General features: G+C 42.0%; 1 protein-coding gene and 1 long non-coding RNA gene across 6 annotated transcripts in view; one reads left to right on the forward strand and one right to left on the reverse strand.

Annotated features, from left to right (window-relative positions):
- The window catches only part of FRMD5 (FERM domain containing 5), a 334032-nt gene that overhangs the window by 62426 nt on the left and 251217 nt on the right, over positions 1 to 20389 (reverse strand). The gene's annotated exons all lie outside the window — the stretch shown is intronic.
- LOC139438701 (uncharacterized) lies at positions 1776 to 8632 on the forward strand. The gene is made up of 3 exons (XR_011648422.1): positions 1776 to 1973; positions 5588 to 5707; positions 7166 to 8632. It is a non-coding gene; the product is annotated as an uncharacterized lncRNA (long non-coding RNA).

Here is a 20389-nt window from a genome sequence, read left to right on the forward strand (position 1 = left end):
CAGGGCTGACTCTTGGTCTGTGGTACAAAGCCATGTGAAGGAATGCATTAGTTTCCAGCACTAAGCAAAAATAACCTCACTGGAACAATAAAACTGAGAGTCCCAGGAACATAATGAGACACCTGGGGCCAGGAGTCAAAAAGATGACGGAGAGATCGTTTACGCTCCAAATGCTGAGGCCTGGGAAAGCAGCAGAACAAACTCCAAATCTCCCACTAATGGCTGCCCAGGCAAGGTAGGAGGCAGCCAGCCAGCTCAGGCAGAACCCACCATACTCTGGACCAGTTATTCTCAAGCTTAAGGCTACCTAAGAATCACCTGGAGGATTATTAAAATGCAGATTGCTGGGCCCCACCTCTGGAGTTTCTGGTTAGGTGGGTCTGGGGTGGGGCCTGGAAAGAAGCATTTCTAACCATTTCCCAGGTGATGCTGATGCTGCTAGTCTGGGGATCACTGGGCCAGCTCACACCACCAGGGCCCACGGGGCAGCAGCCACTGTCAGACCAAAGCCTGCCTTGATGGGGGGAGGAGAAGCGTATTCGACTCCACCACAATCAGGCTCCACCAGTGCATTCTCAACGTTCTTCCAGCTTTCATGGCTTCATGTACCAAGAGTACCAACTTCAGAACTTTAGGCTTGTGATTTAAATACTACAGAGAAATTCTGCTCCTTTCTGTCAGGTTTTCAAATTCTGCCTTTCATGACAGTGGGTAGTTTCCCAGTTATGGCTGGAAAGTTCACATCCCCAATTAACATTTACTTTCAATGGCTAAACAGTTAGAAACTCACTGCATTTTTGCCTTGAACTAGATCATCAGAAAGTAAAGCTGGCAGTTATCATCAAACCCAATTAGAGAAGGAGCTCTCCTGGTCACTGGGCTTCTGTCCGCAGCAGGGTGTCTGCTCCAGAACATTTCCCTCCGAGCCTCTGGCTCTCCTGTCTAGGAGGTGGTATTGGGAGCCATCCAGACCATACCCTGCTGTTGCCATCTTCCTGCATTTGCTCCCTTGGCTGCCATAACCAGTTTTCTCCTTTCTCTCCCTTTTCCTGGCAGAGGATCCAGCTGTCCCTCCACTGGGGGAAGGAAGGTGCAGGAGACATGCCCTGAGTCTATCCCTGTTTAGTGCAGTTCCATGCCAGAGAGGCAAATCTTCCATGTTCAGTTTTGATCAGGGAGTTTGGGGCAGGAGAGAAGTGACAGGAGTAAGGAAAGGCAGATTTCTGATCGCAATCATTTAGGTAAGTCATCTTCCCTCTCTGTAAATGAGCTTGTGTTACTCTGTTGACCAGAGTAATCACACCCCAGGTCCAGCTTCACCTAACAGAGGATTAAAAAGTAAGAAAAAAAGGTAATCAGGTAGTTTTACAAGGTGGATGTTTATTAAGACATTTATTGCTGGTTTAATTAATTAAAAAAACTCAGGGCCATTGCTTAAAGTAAATGGAAAGAGTAACTAAACAGAATCCATTCAATTCTAGAAACTGCCTCTAGCAGCCTCAAGATAGCACAGATTATTATGTGAAACTATTACCCTGCTCTGAGTCTGGTCATTTTACATTCCACAGTGAGGGATGGAAAAATCCTATTAGCTCACCCAGTGCCCACTTCCAGCCACATACAGTGAGGATTGTTGCAGGATCTCCTTCTTAGAATGGGTCCTGAAACTAAGACTTCCCTCTGTCCTTCCTGGACCCACTATTTCCTAGACTATAACCCAAGTGGCAGTGAGGTTCCAGAATTTCTATTTGGAAGGGCCTCAAGGGTAGCAATCTGGCTGGGGTGGGGATGGGGTGGGGAAATGAGGATTTATTGTATGACCTGTAAATAATCTGTAATAACTCTTCAACTGCCCAGATAAAGAAGGACGTAGACTGAGAACGACAGGAAGGGGCTGATAAAGTATCTTCTCCAACTTCACAAGGCAACATCCCAGACTTAACCAGAAGCAGAGCCTCTGAACCCAGGCCAAGGTAAAAGCTGAGGGTGTGCAAGTATCCTTGGGTCCCTGAACTTGTTAGTTTCTGAGGGACGATCCCAGATGTGCTACTTCGGTGACTGAGCAGAAGCAGGTGCCTCTCAGTATAGAAATAATTCTTGGGCTTGGAAATGCACCTCCAAATGGGCACTCACAGGTGGGGAGAAGTAGTGGCCAGGTCCCCAAATGCATCAGGCAGGATGTAGGACCAAGGTCCAGTCTTGGCAGTGTGATGGAGAGGGCAAACATTGGAGGTGAGACTTCTGGAAGCCTGTGACTGCTCCTTCCTGTAGTCCTTGGGCATGAGGGGTAGGGGTGAGTGGAGGAGAGGCAGGAGTCTTAACCCTGCAGGGCCCGTAAGCCTCCTGCACGTCTCTGTCAACTCTCTGCCTCGAATACCAAGCCACCAATGCAGAGATCAAGAGACCCCTCAGGGCTGCACAACAGCACTGATCAAAATATCATCACCAAAAATATCTTGAACATGTGCTGCCAAATGAATATTGTGTTATTTGAAGGCCAAAAAATGCATGACAAACCACTGGGAAAAACACTCAATTTCATTTACATCTAATGAGGGTCTCCCCGGGTAAGGCACTGCCTGAGCTTTCTCAGGGTTATAAAGATAAGAGGTTAGAGATACCTGAAAAAGTGACTTGGGAAAAGACCAAGACTGAATGAAATGGTCCAAGACTTGGTCCAGACCAAGACTGGAAAGAGCTAGTCTACCTGAGGACCATAGCCATGAACATCAGGCCCAGGCAGAGACCACGAACAGGAACATGAGATATATTTGACATTTCTCCTTTTCCTTTTCCTTGATCCATTTTGAGTTAATTTTTGTACGTGGCATGAGATAGGGGTGTCTTCTGTTATTCTTTTGCCTTTGGATTTCAGTTGTTGTAGTGCAGAACACATTCTCTTTCCCTATTGAATGGCCTTGGCATTCTTGTTGAAAATCAATGGCCATAGATAGATGGGTTTATTTCTTGACTCTTAATTCTGTTCCAGTGGGCTGTATGTTTATCCTTACTCTAGTAATATAGTGTTTTAATAGCTTTGTAATAAGTTTTGAAATCTGGATATCTGAGTCCTTCAACTTTGTTCTTCTCTTTCAAGATTGTTTTGGTTCTTTGGAGCCTATTGCAATTCTATATGAATTTTAGGATAAACTTGTCCACACCCACAAAGAAGCTACCCAGGATTTTGATAGGGATTACATTGTATTGTTAGTTCAATTCAGGGACTGCTGCATCTTAACAAATTCAGTCTTCTTATCTGTGAACACAGGATGTCTTTCCACTGATTTAGGACTTCTTTACTTTCTTTCCACAATATTTTGAATTTTTCAGATGACAAGTTTTTCATTTAAATAAATTATTCCTATGTATTTTATTCCTTTTGATGATATTATTAATGAAAGTTTTTTAATTTCATTTTTGGATTGTTCACTACTAGAAATAAAATGGATTTTTGTATATTGACCTAGTATCCTACAACCTTGCTGAACTCAGTAATTGATTCTAAAGGTTTTTTAGTGGATTCCTTAGGATTTTCTATATAAAAATCATGTCATATGCAAATAGATAAAGTTTTATTTCTTTCTTTCCAGTCTGGATGCTCGAAAAAAAATATATATATATATGTATAGTAGAAAGAGTAGCAAGATTGTTAAACAAAAACTGAATAATCCCATTTAAACCATGAAATAAGGGTAATCAAATATGGGCAATCAAATATGGGCAGTTAAAAGCTAGAGAACATAATTTGGTAATGGATACTGGTGATGGTAGCACAACACTGAGGATATAATTAAGAACACTGACTCTATGGATGTGTCATGATGATGGGAACGAGTGTTGTTGGGGGGGGAAGGGGGGGTGGGGGGTGGGGTTGAATGGGACCTCACATATATATTTTTAATGTAATATTATTACAAAGTCAATAAAAAAAAAAAGAACACTGACTCAAACACTTAAAAATGGTTAAAATGGGAAATTTTGTGTTATATAATAAAAATTTTAAAAGGTAAAGAACCTAAATTCTACTGGGTTGGGCCTTTCCTGTTTTCATTTTCAAATACCAGTATTTATCTAGTACTCTATCTTCAAAGTCCTTGAAAAACTTTAATGATTTCTTATAGCCCCTTAGGCAGTAGATAGACATTTTCATTACAGTGTTGGAAAACCTTTGTAGTTAATGTCAAAGCATTGTCCACTTAAAATGGTTAAAAGGATTTTTAAAAAAGATTTATTTATTTATTTCTCTCCCCTTCCCCTCCATCCCAGTTGTCTGTTCTCTGTGTCTATTTGCTGTGTGTTCTTCTTTGTCCGCTTCTGTTGTTGTCAGCAGCATGGGAATCTGTGTTTCTTTCTGTTGCATTATCTTGTGTCAGCTTTCCATGTGGGCAGTGCCATTCTTAGGCAGGCTGCACTTTGTTTCGTGTTGGGAGGCTCTCCTTATGGGGCACACTCCTTGTGAGTGGGGCTTTCCTATGCGGGGGATACCCCTGCGTAGCAGGGCACTCCTTGCGGGCATAAGCACTGCGCATGGGCCAGCTCCACACAGGTCAAGGAGGGCCGGGATTTGAACCACAGACCTCCCATGTGGTAGACGGACACCCTAACTACTGGGCCAAGTCCGCTTCCCAAAAGGATTTTTGTGTTATGTATATTTGACCACACTTAAAATACATAAATTAGGGAAGTGGATTTGGCCCAATGGATAGGGCATCTGCCTACCACATGGGAGGTCCAAGGTTCAAACCCAGGGCCTCCTGACCTGTATGATGAGCTTGCCCACGCATAGTGCTGATGCGTCAGGAAGTGCCGTGTACGCAGGGGTATCCCCCGCATAGGGGAGACCTACGCACAAGGAGTGTGACTCATAAGGAGAGCTGCCCAGTGTGAAAAAAGTGCAGCCTGCCCAGGAATGGCACTGCACACATGGAGAGCTGATGCAGCAAGATGATGCAACAAAATGAGACTCAGATTCTGGGTGCCACTGACAAGAATACAAGCAGACACAGAAGAACACACAGCAAATGAACAGAGAGAGTGGACAACTGGGAGGTGGGGGCAGGAAGGAGAGAGAAAGAAATAAAAAATAAATCTTTAAAAAAAGCCCCAAAACATAAATTATTTAAAAATAAGAAAACCTAGCCCATCTCTTGAATTATTTTCTGAATAACTCTTGGAATCTCCCTGATCTGGCAACTTCTGTCCGTCTTCAACCAGAAAACCATTCCAGTTGGACAGTGCATTTGGTGAGCTTCTACATGAAGGTACATAAATGGGGAAATCTTTAAAACTTAAAAGGAAACAAATTACTCAGTCAACAGTAATTGAATATGACAAAGTAAGAAAATGAACAGCATTTAAAACCAGATTTCTTCTTACTTTATTTTTATTTTTAGATTTGCTCTGATCAGAGCATTTCCAAATTTCTATATCCTAGAGATTAGAGTAGCTAGTAGCCCATCCCAAATCCTCAGTTGGGGGGCTGTGTTTTGTGCCCGCTGGGTAGGAGCTGGGTATAATATTAAAAGTTATATGCTTTCTATACTTTCCGAAGCTGTTATCAATCTTGTTCTTTCTTTATGCACTCCAGATCTCCTTAATCTTCAGCATGATGTGTATGGGACAAAGAAGTCATCAGCTTACAAGAAAACTGTTGTGCAAAGATGCATCATTGGCAAATTTATTTGACCCTATAGGTCTTTCTCCCCAGGTAGAGTATCTTCTATCTTTTCTGGGGTGCTCTTTTTCATTTGTCAAATATGTTTACTTTTAAAAGCATGTGGCTTTAGACTGTGTAAGCTGTGGTGTGAATAGAAAAAGCTGTGACATGGCCTCCTCAATGTATTCAAGTGATGCTTGCACTCCAAGTAAGAATTCTTCTGAGTCTTTATTACATATATCCATTCCTCCTTCCCAGAGAGACTCTAGAGGCCAGAAATGATGGGTGGATTCCCTCAATTTTCCATTAACTAGATGGTAAGCCCCATCTTGGGGTAGGGAAATATCTCTCTCAAATTACAATGAGATGGTATGACTCATAACAGAAGTATACAAGTCACAGGAATAGTTGGTGGTATAAACTGGTGGCAGTGAGACTTCTGGGATGACCTCACAGAGGAAGTACAAGCTGTCTTGAATCATGTACAGAAGCTTGCTGGCCTAGGAATGGAAGAGCAAGAGCAAGAGCAAACAGCATATGCAGAGCAGGGCACATTCTAGGAATTTTAACTATTTGCCATGGTACAAGGAGAACAGTTGCAGGAGATCAATATGGAGAGGTAAACAAGGGTCAGATGGTCAAAGGCTGTGAATACCATGCTAAGTTCTTTACTCTACAGGTGACTGAAAGGAGTGCAAAGATTTTAAGTGTGAAAAAGACCTAAGCAGATTTCACTGTTGGTTTGAGAAGGATTGAAGATGGTAAAACTAGAAGCAGGGAGGAGATTAGCTGGAAGTCATTTTAACAATTCAGGTGCTAACAACCCAAAGATGATGGCAATGAGGATAAAAATGTAGATTAAAGAAAGATTTAAATGGCAGAATAAACAATGTTTAAGTGACCAAACTGGCATGGTGAATGAAAGAGAAGTAGGAATGAAGGAAGACTTGTACCATTTCAGTTCAGCAAGGAGTCTGGGAGAATAAATTGAAAACCTATCTTTAAATTGAGCAGTATCATGGTAACTTTAGTGAATGGGTCATTAATTCTTTTAAGGCTCTGATCCTGAATTAATTAAGGAAATAATTAAGATTTCTTAGATTTATCATTACACTGATTTATTTTTAGAGCACATTATTTTGGCAAATTCTTTCTTTAAAAAAGGTTTGCTAGAATACATTTCCTTCTTGTCAGTACAGAGATTGAATTCAATATCAAAGCACAGAAATCATGTTTGCATAAATCAAGACTTGTATGTTTCTTTAAACAAGTTTTAGGTCCCCTCTGAGCTTCCATTGCATTCTGGACACACTCTCAGCACTTATCTCAGTAAGGTGTCATTATCTACTAATTTGTCATGGGAGGCAGGGTAGGTGGGACAGGAACCTTGTCTTTGGTATCTCTAATCCTTAAAACATAGTAGGCACTCAAAAAATGACTCCTTACTGAATAAAAGCTATGAAAAGAAAAGTAGTAAAGTATGTCTAAAAAATTCCATTTTCCCCCCAGGTTGGCCAACAGAACTGAAACTGCACAGAAAACTAAGGGGATGCTTCTGTTGACTCAGTTAAGTTCTCAAAAGCAACTTCAAGTAGTGTCATTCCAAACATATTGACTACAACACACCTGATGGTTTAGCCCATCAGCATGAGCTTTAGAGGCAATATTTTTTCTTTAATCCTAAGATTCTTACCTGAGAGATATATTAAGAAAACTACTGGCATTCATATTTATTGTCAAATTAGCCAAGACAGCTGCACAATTTGTTTTTGCTTTAAGTTGAAACTCACATGCCTCAGTTGCATCTTCTCCAGTTTAGGAATATTATTAGGAAAAAGCCAGGGTTCCTGGGATAGTGGTGGTGTGGAGGAGATTGGGGGAAGGGAGAGAGGATATTCGTCAATAGTTCTTCTAAGTTGAATGAAATATTTTAAATTTATCATCTCTGATCTGTCATTAGGGGATTTGTTCATATGCTTTTTTTTTTTTTAAAGATTTATTTATTTACTTATTTATGAAATGACAGCCTTAAGACAAGAGCCCCTCAGACATACGCTCCCTCTTTTGAAGCACTGTAGTACAAAGGCTATTGTAGAGATGTGGACATTTCAAATGCAGCAACACTGAAACTCATTATAAGTTTTAACAACGTGGTTTTCAGAGTCTACGGTACTTTGACAATCTATATTTAGGTTTGCTTAATGGAATGGCTTTGCTGTGGAAAACCAATTTTATTGAGGGCCTTAAAACTCTATTGTCCCCAAAATGCATTTAATCTTACTCATTTAGAACAATGGAAGGGAAGAAAGGATGAGAAGAGAGTCAGGATTACTTAGGGATGTCTAAATTTTAAATGTTTATAATGCAATAAAGTTTTTGTTACTTTCAATGACAACATATGTAAAAGTCAAAATGTAAATGAGCCATGTGTAATTAGGTATTAATAATCATAACATGAAATACACTTTCACAAATAATGTTCCATAAAATAGAGAATACTTTAACCTTTAAGAATTACTAGACCCAGACCTTTAAGACCACTGATTACTTGCAACACTTTTTTATTCACCCCTCCTTCAGAAAAAAAGTAAAGTCCCACTTTGTCCATGAAGTCTTTCCTCACTCAATCTGGTCATCATGACATCTCTTCCTACTCAGAGAAAAGTACAGACCTCTTTACATTGCACCTGGGGCTCTCCATGATCTATCATTTACCTTATGTTTGCAATGCCATTTCCCATTAGTTACTCCCCTACTCACTCCCAAGCTGCTACACACTCATTGTTACAGTCAAATCTGGCTCCTTGAGGTCCCCCAGTCAGTCTCTGTATTTTCCCACCTCTTTGCCTTTCATCATGCTGTTCCCTCAGCCTGGAATGCTCTTCTCTTCTGTCCATACTTGTCAAAATTTTAGTCAGCCTTCAAAGCTCTGACCAAATGGGACCAGCTTGATAGAACAATCTTGTATTTCCCAACTGAATTATTTTTTCCCTTATTTGTACACTATTTTATTATTTATCACATACCACCTTGTTACTATGCTACTATTTGAACTCCCAGGCTCACAGTAAACACCTTGAGGACAAGAGTTATCTATTTACCTTTGTTTGTTTGTTTTTTTTAAAGATTTATTACTTTTTTATTTTATTTCTCTCCCCTTACCCTCCAACCCCCCCACCACCCCGTTGTCTGTTCTCTGTGTCTATTTGCTGCATGTTCTTTTCTTTGTCCGCTTCTGTTGTCAGCGGCACGGGAATCTGTGTTTCTTTTTGTTGCGTCATCTTGTTGTGTCAGCTCTCCGAGTGTGCGGCACCGTTCCTGGGCAGGCTGCACTTTCTTTCACGCTGGGCGGCTCTCCTTATGGGGTGCACTCCTTGTGTGTGGGGCTCCCCTACCCAGGGGATACCCCTGCGTGGCACAGCACTCCTTGTGCGCATCAGCACGGCGCTTGGGCCAGCTCCACACAAGTCAAGGAGGCCCAGGGTTTGAACCGCGGACCTCCCATGTGGTAGACGGACGCCCTAACCACTGGGCCAAGTCTGCTTCCCTCTATTTACCTTTGTAGTCCCTTAGCCTGCATACTGATTTCTCTTCATTCCTATGGCATGAACAGTATATGGTAGTCCTTTTGGCATTGAAAGGGGCCTTGGGTTATTAAATGGTTTCTTATAGGCATATGTGCTAGCCTTCCAACAATGTTTAATCCTGCCACGACACAGCTGGCCACCAAGAAGCTATTCAGTAAACCAGCTCTGAAATGGCACCCTCATTTTGGAGCTCTTAAGGGTTCTTGGTTTTCAAATCCCAAACTCCAGCTACTAATGAAAATATTTTTCCAAAACAAATGTTCAATAAACTAAGAGTTTATTTTCTTCATTTTAAAAATGAGATGCCACCTGGAAAAGATGTGAACTTAACTCAGAAGTCTCAGCTGTTTTAGGCTTCGCTGGGGCTCCCTGGGGTCTGTGCCTTGCACGCATAGTTATGGGTCTGCCGGTGATTAGGGCAGAATTTATACACAGAATTTGGGTATTCTATTTGCCTCTCTTTCTGAGATTTTCTTCCTCACCTTCCAGCTGCTGTGGTTATGCTCAGTGCTGACCTCTGTGCACTTGATAAAAAACTGTGGGTTTCTATGAGTTCTGGCTGCCTAAGTGACACCCAATAGGACATGCCCTCAAGCTAAGAGCCATAAAAGAATGGGGAGCTCACCCACTGCCATTCTTTCCCTTCTCCCAAGCGGCGACCCTGCTTCAGTTTCTTCCTGCTTTTCATCAGGCTCCAGTGGCATTAGGTGGTTGCTTTTTATTTTTTGTCCAGCATTTATAGTTACTTTATCTGTGAGAAAGACGGTTGAATAGGAAGCACTCAGACATTGAAGGAAGTAGAAACCCCCTTCACTAATGTTTTTGACGTCATTTTTTAAACATAAAAATCTTTCCTGAACCCAAAGAACTAGAAAGAGCACTAAACAAAAATGTCATCACTGGTTGTAAGCAGAGGAGAACTGCTTTAAATTACTACTCAGGAAGTCTCAATTTAATTTTTGATATATTCTTTTTTTTTTTAAAGGTTTATTTTATTTATTTCTCTCCCTTCCCCACTCCCCACCCCAGTTGTTTGTTCTCTGTGTCCATTTGCTGTGTGTTCTTTTTGTCTGCTTCTGTTGTTGTCAGCAGCATGGGAATCTGTGGGATTTTTTTTTTTGTTGCGTCATCTTACTGTGTCAGCTCTCCATGTGTGCGGCGCCATTCTTGGGCGGGCTGTGCTTTCTTTCATGCTGGGTGGTTCTCCTTACAGGGCGCACCCCCTATGCGGGGGACACCCTGCATGGCACGGCACTCCTTGTATGCATCAGCACTGCACGTGGGCCAGCTCCACACGGGTCAAGGAGGCCCAGGGTTTGAACTGCGGACCTCCCATGTGGCAGATGGATGCCCTAACCACTGGGCCAAATCCGCTTCCCTGATATATTCTTAAAAATTTTCTCTGATATAAATTAAGCAAATCAAGCTGTCTCAGAGAGTTAGAGACTGGATGATAGGCTTACAGGAAATTGGGGGGAGAGGAAGGTTGTGAGCTGACACCTACTTCGATGCAATATATGATAAAGCAGCGGTAAGTAGTTGAACAAGGAAGGGATAAGAAGGGGGCATAGGGATACTATTAGGTGGGGCTTTGCATGCTTGAGAGGGCCTAGAGTTGGGAGGATGGGTCAGATGGTCCATGGAATTGGGGGAGGTTTTGTGGGAGCAGGTAAACATGGGAGACTGTTAGGTACATGGATGAAATTATAATGTTGAGAAAACTCTTTAGAAAATATATATATTATATATATATTAAGGATATATATAATAAGGAATTATATAATAAGGAAGGGCTACTGGTTTAAGGTGTTTGATGGGGAGGGGGGCATCTGGCACAGGGTGCCCCTGGGGCAGGCTTCTACGGAGTGTGTGAGTGTTCATCTAGTTACAGTGTGTTATATCATTGGGTGGAGACCCATACAATCACCGGGAAGGTGTCATACCCCCATCCTGGGGAGGACTGATGCTCTCAAACAGAGCAAAGGGTGTCTCTTGAGAGCATTGGTGGCTCCCAATTGGGGAGCACAGTCTTGTGTGTCAAGCTGTCAGCATTGCTTCAAGTATCTATGAATCTGGTCCTTCAAGCACTGAAACTTGGTTGTTACTGTGGGCCCTGAGGGGAGGAGGAGAGAGGAATAGAATAGATGGAAGAGGAGTAACTGGGGGGCAATAGAAGTGTTCCACAAGATTGTGCAATGATGGATATAGGCCATGTTAAATTTCACCAAAAATTTTAAAAGTGTATAGTCTAAAATGTAAACCATAATGTAACTAAAAATTTAGAAAATTGTAGTTTAAAATATAAACCATAATGTAAACCAAAATGGAACCATGGTTAGAAGCTATGTTTCAATATCTGTACATTAGTTGTAGCAAATATAACATCCACATGTAAAAAGATTATTGCTGGGGAAGGGAGAAAAGGGTTTGATGTTGGGTATATGGAAGTCCCCTATATTGTATATGTGACTTTACTGTGATCTAAAACTTTTTTGAAGACAAAATTAAAAATTAAAAAGAGAAAAGGATGTAGAAACTGAGGAAGGAATGGAAGAAATTGCCTTGCAACAGTACATACAGGGCAACACCTATTATAGTGATGAAAGGCAAAACATCAAAAACAAAGTTTTATGATAGTTTTATTTTTTAATACCCCAATTTATTTTTTACTTTATTTTAGTTTTTCTAAATTAGTCTGTATTCTATTTCTAAACTTTAAACCTATCATTATTATTTCATTTTCCTACTAATTGAATGTGGCAATATATTAGGCTTCATTTTTTAAGAAGTTTTGGATCACAGAGGGATTTAACTATGGCAGGGGAGGAGCACTGGTGTGGGGTGTCACTGATGGGGGACACATGGTTGGGAGGGAGTTCTCCAGGGCATGTATATAGGGTATATAAAAATGTTTGGATATTCATTGGGTTTTGTCGTAGTAGGTAGAGTTACACATGACAACTGAGGGAGTGCTGAGTTTCTAGCTGGGGGAGCTCTGTCACACTCCCCAGTGGAACAGCAACAATCCCCCAAGTGCAAGGGCAAAGACTAGTGAAGAAGGATGGTCCAATGATGGACCCTTGATACTGATGACTATGCTTATGAGCCTGTGTGCTTGAAATTTTGACTAGGCCTAGAGTTACCTTCTGACCCTCCATGTTGCTCAAATGTGGTCACTCTCTAAGCCAAACTCAGCATGTAAATGCATTAACTTCCCCCCAGCATGGGACATGACTCCCGGGGATGAGCCTCCCTAGCGCCGGGGGATTACTACCAATCAACAACTGGTGATGCAAGTAGAAAAAGACCTTGAATAAAAGGGGGAAATGGAAAAGACAAATGAGTTTATATGGCTAAAAGACTTCGAAAAAGAGCTGGGAGATCATCAGAGGGGTCACGCTTATGCACGTCTCAGCATGATCCCAGAGACAGCCAAACCAGATACAACTCCAGGTACTGGTGCTCCTGAGGGCTATGGAGACACACAGGTTCTATAGTCATGACAGATGGCTTCAGAGTTCAGTGCCTTGCCAGTGGGCCCTACTTTGGAATTTGTGCTCCTGAGTGTGATGGAGTTGGACTCAGATGTGACCTTTCTACACATGCTTCTTCTGTCACTTTTACTGAACTATGGTTCGCTCAGGGGTTAGTGTATATTCAGGAGACTTGAATCTCTGGACTGTCCATGTGCCAGCTGGGCCCTGAGCCTCAGAAGAGTTCCAACACCTACTCTCCTGTTCGTTGGACTTACCCAGGTCAGTTAACAGGGAGGTGAAGATGGTCAACAAGCACACCAGGGAGCCAAGAGTGTCTACAGCTGCAAGCAGGAGAATCGCATACATCAGCCATATGGGATCTAAGTCCCCTCTTGATTTATAGGTGGAGGAGACATCACCATCCCAGGGTCCACACGATGGAGGAATAAAATATGGATTAGAGTGGCCTTACTGGTATTCTACGATAGAACTATTGTGGTGATTCTAGCAATGGAAGAAATTATATCATTGATGTGGAGATAGTGGCCATGGGAGTTGCTGAGGGCAGGGAGAGGGAAGAAGAGGTATGATGTGGGGGCATTTTCGGGACTTGGAGTTGTCCTGAATGATATTGCAGGGACAGATGCAGGACATTATAAATCCTGCCATAACCCACTGATTGGACTGGGGGAGAGTGTAAACTACAATGCAAATTTTAATCCATGTGGTATAGCAGTATTCTTAAATGTATTCACCAAATGCAATGAATGTGCCACAATGATGAAAGAGGTTGTTAATGTGGGAGGAGTGGGGTGGGGTGGAGTAGGGTGTAGGGTAAATGGGAACATCTTATATTTTTTAATGTAACATTTTTTTGTGATCTATGTATCTTTCTTTAAAAAAGACAAATAAAAATTAAAAATTTTTTAAAAATATGAACTTACTTTTGGTTGTTACATTAGAATATCAGAGTGAAGAACACTGGCTCCCTGAGTATTTTTATGCCTGCCACAATTCTACCCTGTGCCCACCAGGAGGACATTATTACAAAACAACATGTAATTTCAAGCACACACAACCATACACATCTTATTCCAAATATACTAAACAGTAATGCAACTCTTTATGCAGACTTCTTAGGGCTATGGAGGAAGAGGGGGCACACTGCACAAAACAGAACAAAACTTCCCCAAATTATTATTATTTGAGGTACTGGGGGGGGGTACTGTTTGTTTTTCTCAGAAGGTACCAGAAACTGAACCTGGGACCTCCCATTTAGGAGGCAGATGTTCAACTGCTTGAGCCATATCTGCTCCCTCCAAATTATATTTTAAACATCTTTCCCAAAGTCTCAATTGCTCTGGCAGCTACCCAAATCTCTGTCCCTCTCAGGTCTCCCTCTTCTTGTGGCCCCTCTGCATGCAGTCCCCATCCAGGCCCCTGCTCTCCTTTTATTTATTTTTTTTAAGGCAAAGCAATCTAGTCTCTTGACTGCTCCAAATCCGTAGCTCCATCCATTTCTCTTCATTACAACAAAGGAAGGGTACTACAGCGGTGCAAGCAAAGGATTCTTCTTCCTCATCGTGTATGTGAAATGGCAGGTGTGTGTGAGTGTGAGTAGCATGCTTTTAAATACTTCTAATTGACAAGTTTTCTCCTGGCATATTTATAAATGCATATACTTGTGGAAATACCATAGGAAGGAAAGGGATGTATTTCAGGATGGCACACTCTGAGTGCCAACTATATGCCACGCACTTTATTTACACACTTTATTTCTAAATCTCTTCATTTTTCAGGTGAGGAAATTGAGGCTGAGAGCCACTGCTCATTTTCTTTCCACCCAAGAACACTGCCTCTAGGATGTCTCTAACCTATCTGTGTAAAGTGATATGTTAGAAAACATGAAAGATGTGTCTGGGAGTCTTGGGGAGAGAGGAAGGGAGAAGAGAGGTTGCCTTGAAGTTAGGGTTGTATTGTGCTCAGGAGAGAAAGGTTTGGGGGCTGGGCTGGGTGAGGGGAGAGGTTTAAAGGAGGAAGATGGCCAAAAACATATAGGGGCCGACAGACTAATAATGTAAATCATAATGTAAAACATAGGATAACTAAAAATTTAGAAAATTGTATAGCCTAAAGTATAAACCACAATGTAAACACAAATGTTACCTTGTTTGAAAGCTATTGTCTCAATATCTGTACATCAGTTTCAGTAAATATGGTATGAATATGTTAAAAGATTATTGCTGTGGAAGGGAAAAGATTTTATACTGGATATGTGGGAGTACTGTATATTGTATATATGAATTACTGTGATCTATGGCTCTTGTGAGGAGAAGCTCAATAATTAGGAAAAAAGAAAAGAAAAAGATAGGATGTAGAATTTTTCCCAATCAATATGTATCCTGTATCTAACTTTTAAACTCATCGCTATATTCCATTTTACTGTTAAGGGAACCTGGCATTATATTGGGCTTCACTTTTCAGGAAGTTTTGGATCACAGAGTGGTTCAACAATGGCAGCAGAGGAATACTGGTATGGGATGTTATTGACAGGGGACATAGGGTTGACAGGGAGTTATACAGGGCATGTGTCTGGGGTGTATGGAAATGTTTGGATATACTCATAGTGGAAACAATTAAAAACAACAGCTGGGGGGGTGCTGGGTTCCTGGCTGGGGGGGCTCTGTCGTGGTCCCTAGGGGAGCAGCGGCAGTCCCCCGGGTGCAACAGCAAAGACCAGGAAGGAATGAGGGTCCAACAGTGAGTCCCTGATACTAATGACTATGCTTGTGAGCCTATACACCTGAAATAAGAACAAGGCCTAGAGCAGCACTGTGCCTAAGGGTTCCCTCCTGACAGCCTCCGTGTTACTCAAATGTGGCCAGTCTCAAAGCCAAACTCAGCATGTAAATGCACTGTCTTCCCCCCAGCGTGGGACATGACACCCAGGGATGAGCCTCCCTGGCGCCGAGGGATCACTACCAAGTACCAGCTGATGATGTAACTAGAAAATGACCTTGAATAAAAGGTTCAACACGGACCAGCAGAATGTCCCTGTCTACATATAATAACAGGAGTTAAAAATGCTTTTTGACCTAAATTAAGGGTGAAATGGAAAGGACAAATGAGTTTATATGGCTATGAGTCTCTAAAAAAGAGTCTGGAAATTGTCAGAAGGATTGTCCTTATGCACACCTGAGCAGTCTCAGAGACAGATAAAGTAGATACAACCCCAGGTATTGGTTCTTCTGAGGGCTAAAGAGACCCACAGGTTTTATGGTCATGGCAGATGGAGTTCACTGCCATGTCAGTTGGCCCTTCTTTGGAGTTGGTGTCTCTGCGTGATGGAGCTGGACTCAGATGTGATCTCTTTTCACAAGCCTTTCGTGTTACTTTACTGGAATTGTAGTTGATGCTGGGGTTTAAGATATATCTAGGGGATCTGAATCCCTGGACTGACAATATGATAGCCAGGCCCTAAGCCTCAACAGACTTCAGCTCCTACACTCTGGTTTATTGGACTTACCCCACTCAGCTAACATGGAGCCAAGAGTGCCTACAACTGAAAGTGGGAGGATTGCATCCAGTATCCATGTGGAATCTAAGCCCCCTCTTGACATAGATGTGGAATGGACACAACCAATCCAAGGTCCCAGGAAGGAGGAATACAGTAAGGATTAGAGTGGACTTACTGATATTCTATTCATGAACTATTGTGGTTAGTAATCGAGAAAATGTGGCATTGGTGTGGAAAAAGTGGCCATGGTGGCTGCTGGGTGCAGGGAATGGGAGGAAGAGATGAGATGTGGAGGCATTTTCGGGACTTGGAGTTGTCCTGGGTGGTGCTGCAGGGACAATTACCGGACATTGTAGATCCTCCCATGGCCCACTGGATGGAACGTGGGAGAGTATGGGCTATGATGTGGCCCATTGACCATGAGGTGCAGCGATGCCCAGAGATGTACTCACCAAATGCAATGGATGTGTCATGACGATGGGGGAGAGTGTGGCTGTGGGGGTAGTGGTGGGGTGGGGGTGGTGGGGGTGAATGGGGACCTCATATTTTTTGAGTGTAATATTTTAAAAACATTAATAAAAAAAAAAATAAAGGAGGAAGATGGGAGGAGGTCTCTGACCTTATCTTGCTTTTTCCCCTCCTCTTCCTCTCTATCTGGTGGTCACACAGCCTTCTCTCTGTTCTTCAAATATGCCAAGTTCATTTTTAAAGTTAGCCACACTCTTAATGGTGACTTGGTTAATTTATTTACTCAAGCTAATTAAAGCAGATACTTTGGAAGTCTTATATATCTTATTCAGTCCTTAAAATACTGGGCCACACCATTTCAAACAGTAAACTACTTTCTCTGGAAAATACAAGCTTTTAAATCCCCAAACCACTTGCCGAATTGAGATGAATTGGTCAAAAGGAAAAAACAAAACAAAACAAAACAAAATGCTCCCACTCCCCTACCCCGCCAAGGGTAGAAGTGACTGCTTTTAAAGTTATCACTTGAAGAGACTTTAATGACTATTGGTACTTAAGTGACTTCTGTTTCACTGCATGCTATCCTTTAAAATCTAAATTTCCTGGCATAAATGTCTTGAATGGTTCACTTTCAGCCAGCATTAAGCAGTGACGGCTGCTGGATATTTACATTATAGCCTATTATTATACCTTGAATCTAAGAGTATGTGTGAAGAATACAAGCTAGGAAATATACTACTGGTGGATTACAAAGAGCCATGCGTGGCTACAAAGATTTTCCATTTACATTGTGTTCCATAGACATAGAAGCTCTCATCTCAATTTCAGGCTGATAACTTGAGTTAGGCAAAAATGGCCACTTAAGACTGTCTTCCTAAGGGGGTTGGGGATGTTATTTTTATAAAAAACAATTTACAAGAGAAAATCCAGTTCAAATTTTAAAATTTTAAAATTTTAAGATAATTTTTATGATTCCTGGTTTTAAGGAGGTTTCACGGAATGGGAAGGCATGAAAACCAAAAGAAAATGAACCAACAATGAAATAAGACAGAGAAGGAGGTAAGGGAATGAGTAAGCTGAATTAGCAACAGAAGTAGAGGCACACACACAAAAATGAAGACCGTAGGAACACCACATCCAGGGAGCGAGCACAGCTGCACAGATACAGAGAGTAGAGTCCTGAGAAAATTTAAGTTTTGATCAATTCAATTTTCCTATTACTGAGGCAGAGGCAGTTGGGCTACATGAAAATCAACAGGTAATTCAAACTCCCACCACATTTTAAACTTCTCCAGTATGTCAAACATTTTATTGCAGATGTTAACCATAACAAGTGGTCAAGCTGATGGTTTTAAAATAGCTACCCTTGCTTCTATCGTGGGCAGAGACACCAAGAAAGCAGTTCTGGGAGGGAAGAGAAAAAAAGCTAACCATGATTGAGTGCTAAATATTTGTCAGGCACTATGTTAAGCACTTTTTTTTTTTTTTTAAAAGATTTATTTATTTATTTAATTCCCCCCCTCCCCTGGTTGTCTGTTCTTGGTGTCTATTTGCTGCGTCTTGTTTCTTTGTGCGCTTCTGTTGTCATCAGCGGCACGGGAAGTGTGGACGGCGCCATTCCTGGGCAGGCTGCTCTTTCTTTTCACGCTGGGCGGCTTTCCTCACGGGCGCACTCCTTGCGCGTGGGGCTCCCCCACGCGGGGGACACCCTTGCGTGGCACGGCACTCCTTGCGCGCATCAGCACTGCGCATGGGCCAGCTCCACACCGGTCAAGGAGGCCCGGGGTTTGAACCGCGGACCTCCCATATGGTAGACGGACGCCCTAACCACTGGGCCAAAGTCCGTTTCCCATGTTAAGCACTTTTTGTGTATTCTTTAATCCTCACAACAACCCTATGAGATAGGTATTATTATTACTATACTATTTTATAGATGGGAAAATTGAAGCACAGACAAGGTAGATAACTTGCCCATCATCACAGTCAGTAAATGCCTGAGCTGGGAATTGAACTCAGGCAGTTTAAATATGGAATCTGAACACATAATCACTATGCCATATGGCATTTTTCAAAATATCCAAAATGACCAGTTGACAGGATAAAAGGGATGGAAAGTGTACTGCACTTTAAACCCTGGCTGCTGCTAGGATACAGTGGTCGATGTCCTGAGTTCTCCTGTGTTAGTCTTTGCCACCCACCATTATTTTTAAGAAGGGGGAAAAAAACTACCTGAAGCCATTCTTTATTCTAAATCTGAATAAGTTAAAGAATTAAAAATTTGTTTGGCTTTTTGACATATTCACTTCATTATATTAAAATTTCCACTAAATGTCAAATACTTCTTGAGGGGTTGAATCACATAGCAATTATGAGCCTAACTTTTGAAATAGTTTCCATAAAAAGATGTAATTTTTTTCAAAGTATGTATAAATACACATATACATCAATACTTTCTATATAAGATATCTTCAAGCCAAGTTCCTATTTTTTTCAGGCTCTATTTATATGCAAATAGTTTTAAAAATTCTCAGAAAAAGACAGGCCTGACATTGACCCCTCATTGTACCCGTCAGAGCAAGAGTCCTAATCCATTTTTTCAGGCATGACCCACTTAAAGGGTTCAGATTGTGATGAGTCACATGCAAATATTCTAATAACCTTGATGGGTTGCAAATGAGATATAACGAAAATGACTAAAATGTTCAGAGTCAGCCACCTTATTCTCTCTTTCCTATTTGCCATCTGTCCACACCTCTTTAGATTTAAATCACATGTTTGTGAATCAAAATCTAGAATCTGAAGTGCCTCTTCCTGGGGGACTCTGCTTCACAGCCACACTGACTAATAGGGCCCCACTGACTGGTAGGCAAAGCCCACAGTCAAGGAACTTAACACAGCTCACAGGTCGGGCAATGCCTGCACCAAAGCTTATCAGTTTGGTGGCCTGTACAGATGACGGATGACTTGAATGACTTAGAAAGTCCTTTCAAAACCCCTGCAAAGCTCCCAACACCTCCAGCACTAAGTGCAAGCTCCTTACTCACTGCCCCCTCCTCAGCCCCATCTACTACACTTACTGTCCTTGTGAGTCTCCCTGCACAATGGACTTTCCATCCTTTTACTTTTTTTTTTTAAAGATTTTATTTTAATTTTTATTTCTCTCCCCTTCACCCCCACCCCTGCCCTGTTGTCTGCTCTCTGTGTCCATTTGCTGTGTGTTCTTCTGTGTCTGCTTGCATTCTCAGTGGCACCGGGAATCTGTGGCTCTTTTTTGTTGCATCATTTTGCTGCGTCAGCTTTCCATGTGTGTGGTGCCACTCCTGGGTGGGCTGCACTTTTTTCACATGGGCTGGCTCAATGCAGGGTGCACTCCTTGCGCATGGGGCTCCCCCACACGGGGGACACCCCTGCATGGCATGGCACTCCTTGTACGCGGTAGCACCGCACATGGGCCAGCTTACCACATGGGCCAGGAGGCCCAGAGTTTGAACCCTGGAGCTTCCATATGGTAGGTAGATGCTCTATCAGTTGAGCCATGTCTGCTTTCCTCCATCCTTTTCTAAATCAGTCTTAAGGCCCTCACCCAGGGCTATAATTATTCCTAAACATGTTCTGATTCCTACTAGACTATAAACTCCCTATAGGTTGGACCCACATCCAGTTCCCCTTTCTGGAACTCAAAAAA

This window comes from Dasypus novemcinctus, chromosome 3 (assembly GCF_030445035.2).
Source record: "Dasypus novemcinctus isolate mDasNov1 chromosome 3, mDasNov1.1.hap2, whole genome shotgun sequence".
Lineage (NCBI taxonomy): Eukaryota > Metazoa > Chordata > Mammalia > Cingulata > Dasypodidae > Dasypus > Dasypus novemcinctus.